The following is a 5,000-nucleotide window of genomic DNA, read 5'->3' as shown; positions in this document are numbered from 1 at the left end:
ACAGCACGTCTGATATCTCTATTGCAGTGCAGTTCATGTTTCAAGGTCGGTTCACGTCCTCACCGCACAAACACTCGGCTCGGCGTCCGTGTCCTCCTCAGGCTTTTATCGGGGTCAGAGTGCACATGCTCCCATCACTACATCTCTCTCAGATATCATCACGACTGTGCACATGGAGACAGAGATAAGAGTTCATCTAGTATAAGCTGTATACATACGCTACATACTGTACAGAATGGCCACTTTATTAGAAACAGCACGCTAATCCTGGGTCCCAGGACAGCCTCAGGTCTTACACCTGAGCCTCGGGTGCTAGAAACATTCTTTTAGGATTCAGATGCATGTGTGTGTATTATTGCATGACATAATCACGGGTACTATTTGCTCCATTAGACTCAGATCCGGTAACTGGGAAGGCCACTGACCTCACTTTAATGTTCATGGATCCAGAGTGAGTTTGTGCCATGGTGTGACATGATCATCATCCACAGGTTTAATCCCTGCCTGGTTTCCCACACGGTCACTCCATCACCAGTCTGAAACACATCAGGTCCATGGATTCGACATTCATCAGACCAGTGACTTCTCTCTAATCGTCAGCTGTTGTTCTAAACACTAATATTTACCACTAAACACTAATATTCATTTATCTGACACCTCCTGTGGAGATATGCACCACTTCTTCTGGGAAATGAATCGTTTTTTGTTTGTTTGCTAGTTCTCTCATTGGATGGTGTAAATATGCTAATATTAGCAATAGTATTATTATCCTTGATCCTGTTTTCTTGCTAACTGTCATTGTATTCAGATTATCATCACTACAGAATGATCATAATCTGAATAAAAACAGGGGGTGCACGGTGGCTTAGTGGTCAGCACGTTTGCCTCACACCTCCAGGGTTGGGGGTTCGATTCCCGCCTCCACCTTGTGTGTGTGGAGTTTGCATGTTCTCCCTGTGCCTCGGGGGTTTCCTCCGGGTACTCCGGTTTCCTCCCCCGGTCCAAAGACATGCATGGTAGGTTGATTGGCATCTCTGGAAAATTGTCCGTAGTGTGTGAGTGAATGAGAGTGAATGAGAGAGTGTGTGTGTGTGAGTGTGTGAGTGAATGAGAGTGTGTGTGTGCCCTGTGATGGGTTGGCACTCCGTCCAGGGTGTATCCTGCCACGATGGCCGATGACGCCCGAGATAGGCACAGGCTCCCTGTGACCCGAGAAGTTCGGATAAGCGGTAGGAAATGAATGAATGAATGAATGAATAAAAACATATTTTATTTCCATTTTAAATGCTGCACTGCTCCTGTACATCATTTTTGTCCGATCTTTAAAATAATTAAAAACTGTGCTCGCTGAAATTTAAAACACAGACATCGATGAGCACCATGAAGATTCCACATTAACCCCGGCGCTATAGTCATCCGATCAGTCCGAATTCACAGGAAACTTGCTAACAAACTTTCACAGCAAACCACTGCCTTCTAAAATCCACCAGAAAAACAAGCTGCAAGAGTAAAGTGATGAAAGTCCAAAGACTCAAAGACTCCTGATGTAATGTAGTGACTGATCAGATTCACACTCGTTTTCCTCCTCAATGAGTAACTGCATAGAAATCAGAGCTGACTTTTAAATGAGAGTTAAACTTTTATTTTTAGCAAATTCTATTTCATCTTATTTTATTTTCTGTTGCTTGCAGTGAGAATGTTGGTCCGAGTCCCGAGTGTCAGTGTCTGATTTATAACAAGGAATAAGTCAATTAATAATACTGACCTTAATTACCATACCTTCATGATAAAGATGGCTTGTTCAACATATCACACACACACACACACACACACACATTGATATGGCTGGAAGTTGAACTATTTTTTTTTTCTCCTCCCTAGATAGCTTGGTGTTAGTTATCAGTGTTAATCAGTAATAAGATAAGACTTGAGAAAAGAAGAAATCTGACAAGAAAATCCTCAGAAAATCGCTCTGTTTATGTTTGTGTATGTTGAGCTTTGGGCGTCTTCACTCTTCAGCTCTTTATATGTTATCAGTGTCATGTTATCAGTTCCTGCAGGACACGTTCACTTCACAGAGACATTTACAGGCCTGCAGGGTGGAAAAGTCAGAGAAGCTGAAATCCTAATGCTGAATTGTATTTACCTTCAGAGCTCGAGGTCTCCAGCAGATTCACTGCAGTTCATTTGTACTTGTTGTGGAAGTTCTGAGGTTCGAGAGATTTAAAGAATAAAGTATAACACTGGTAGACACGAGCAAGAGAAAAAAAGGTTACACAATATATCATGCTCAGTTAAACAGCAGGACCCAACACTCCACATGTAGCATGAGAGATGAAGGGCCAAGATCATTGATTACATCAAGGTTTTTATAGACAGAATCCAAGAAGAACAGAAGATATGTAAAAGCAAAACATCATCAATCATTGGCTCAACATTACCTCATGCATCTCCTGATCGAGCTAATTTGACCGGGCCAAGATCTTCTAGAGGACTTATAGGACATTGTTTATGGACAACTCGTCCCCAGTCCCTACTGCCTTTGTCATAATCTTAACAAAACTTACTGATGACGATGCCAGTCTCTGGTCATGATGCACACAGGGTACAAGCATAGAAGAACAAAGTCTTATGAACATCTTAAGATTAGAAATTTCCACTACACACTAATGACCGAAAAGACAAGGTTCTTATTTATGTCTTAAGTTTCAGTAAAGTACAGACTTTTTTATTCTGACCTCTACACAGACACCATGAACATTCGCTTTGTAAAGATTTCCTCTGAGTGATGAAATTCTAAGAAAATTCTTACAAATGTGGGCATTTCCCTTTAAGATTATAGGGAAGTTCGAAGTAAAAATAGAAGTTCTTCATAAAGCATCTTAACCCTTAAAAGAGATCATAAGGTCAGAAAGTGTTAGGAGACGTGAGGAGGACTTTTAAGAGGATTCAGAGTTTCTTTATTAGAGGAGAAAATGACTGAAAAGTGAAGAAGGAGAAGAAATGTGTTGTAGATATTTCGTAATGATAGTGAGTTAATGAGATGATACAGATTAGATCATGTATTTTTGTGACCAATCAGATTAGAGATCACGTCTCAGACGGAGCAGAAATGACTATATATGATATGTATGTATATGTATTCTGTTACTATGTCATTTATAGAGACTCTTACATAAATTATATAATTAGTCTCTGACATTTCTGCTCTGTGTCGGAGATCTTTACGTTACATTTATGACACACAGATGTTAGAACTTCTCTAACACGATCGTAAACATGATACAGACTCAAGTCTCTTAACATAGGGACAAAGTGAAGGCTTATATTAGACGCGCTCCTATTTGTTTTTTTCCTAGTCTTCATACGAATGAGTTTCTCAGCTGTATAAACTGAGATAAAACGTGTCACTCTGTATAAGGGCGTCGGCTAAATGGCATGAATGTAAATGTAAACTAAATGACGACTGCAAATGAGCTAAAACAAAAAAAAGCACTTAAATTGATTGATGACGAGCAGAAATTACCGCTGCAAATCAGAGAGAACACTGCAATCTGAACCAACCATAAACAATTCTAAACAAACACAAACCATAGATGAGGCCTGACTCTGCCTCCTGGTGAGTGTGTGACGGTGTGTCCACATCCTGTCAGGAACCTGGGCTCCAGGTGTCTGATCCGTCTGTCATTTGGATCATCCTGATTTCACTCTGACTCACGTGTCGTCACGTTTGTCACCTGATTTCACCCTGACACGCGTGTCGTCACGTTTGTCACCTGATTTCACTCTGACACACGTGTCGTCACGTTTGTCACCTGATTTCACCCTGACTCACGTGTCGTCACGTTTGTCACCTGATTTCACTCTGACTCACGTGTAGTCACGTTTGTCACCTGATTTTACTCTGACTCACGTGTAGTCACGTTTGTCACCTGATTTCACCCTGACACACGTTTCGTCACGTTTGTCACCTGATTTCACTCTGACACACGTGTCGTCACGTTTGTCACCTGATTTCACTCTGACTCACGTGTAGTCACGTTTGTCACCTGATTTCACTCTGACTCACGTGTAGTCACATCTGTCACCTGATTTCACCCTGACACACGTTTCGTCACGTTTGTCACCTGATTTCACTCTGACACACGTGTCGTCACGTCTGTCACCTGATTTCACCCTGACACACGTGTCGTCACGTTTGTCGCCTGATTTCACTCTGACACACGTGTCGTCACGTTTGTCACCTGATTTCACCCTGACACACGTGTCGTCACGTTTGTCACCTGATTTCACTCTGACTCACGTGTCGTCACGTTTGTCACCTGATTTCACCCTGACACACGTGTCGTCACGTCTGTCACCTGATTTCACCCTGACACACGTGTCGTCACGTCTGTCACCTGATTTCACCCTGACACACGTGTCGTCACGTCTGTCACCTGATTTCACTCTGACTCACGTGTCGTCACGTCTGTCACCTGATTTCACCCTGACACACGTGTCGTCACGTCTGTCACCTGATTTTACTCTGACTCACGTGTCGTCACGTCTGTCACCTGATTTCACCCTGACACATGTGTCGTCACGTCTGTCACCTGATTTCACCCTGACACACCTGTGGTCATGTTTGTCACCTGATTTCACCCTGACACACCTGTGGTCATGTTTATCACCTACTAATGAAACATGCAGTAGTACAGTCACATATAAAGAAACCTGGTCTAGACCACTCTTTACTAACCAACTTTACATCTATCTCCAGACTGCCTTTTCTTTCTAAGGTCTCAGAAAAAATTGTTTATACACAACTGAAATCATTTCTAGATGAAAATGACATCCTGGAGGTTTTCCAGTCTGGCTTTGAAACACTGCATATCACAGATTCAGCCTTGTTAAGGGTTTTTAATGACATCCTTATTGCGTCTGACGTTGGAGATTTTGTCATCTTTGGCTGGACCTAACAGCTGCCTTTGACACAGTTGACCACATCATTTTAATAT

The sequence above is a fragment of the Tachysurus fulvidraco genome, chromosome 11 (assembly GCF_022655615.1).
Source record: "Tachysurus fulvidraco isolate hzauxx_2018 chromosome 11, HZAU_PFXX_2.0, whole genome shotgun sequence".
NCBI lineage: Eukaryota > Metazoa > Chordata > Actinopteri > Siluriformes > Bagridae > Tachysurus > Tachysurus fulvidraco.
The sequence above is the reverse complement of the archived record's forward strand: the minus strand, read 5'-3'. Positions refer to the sequence as shown.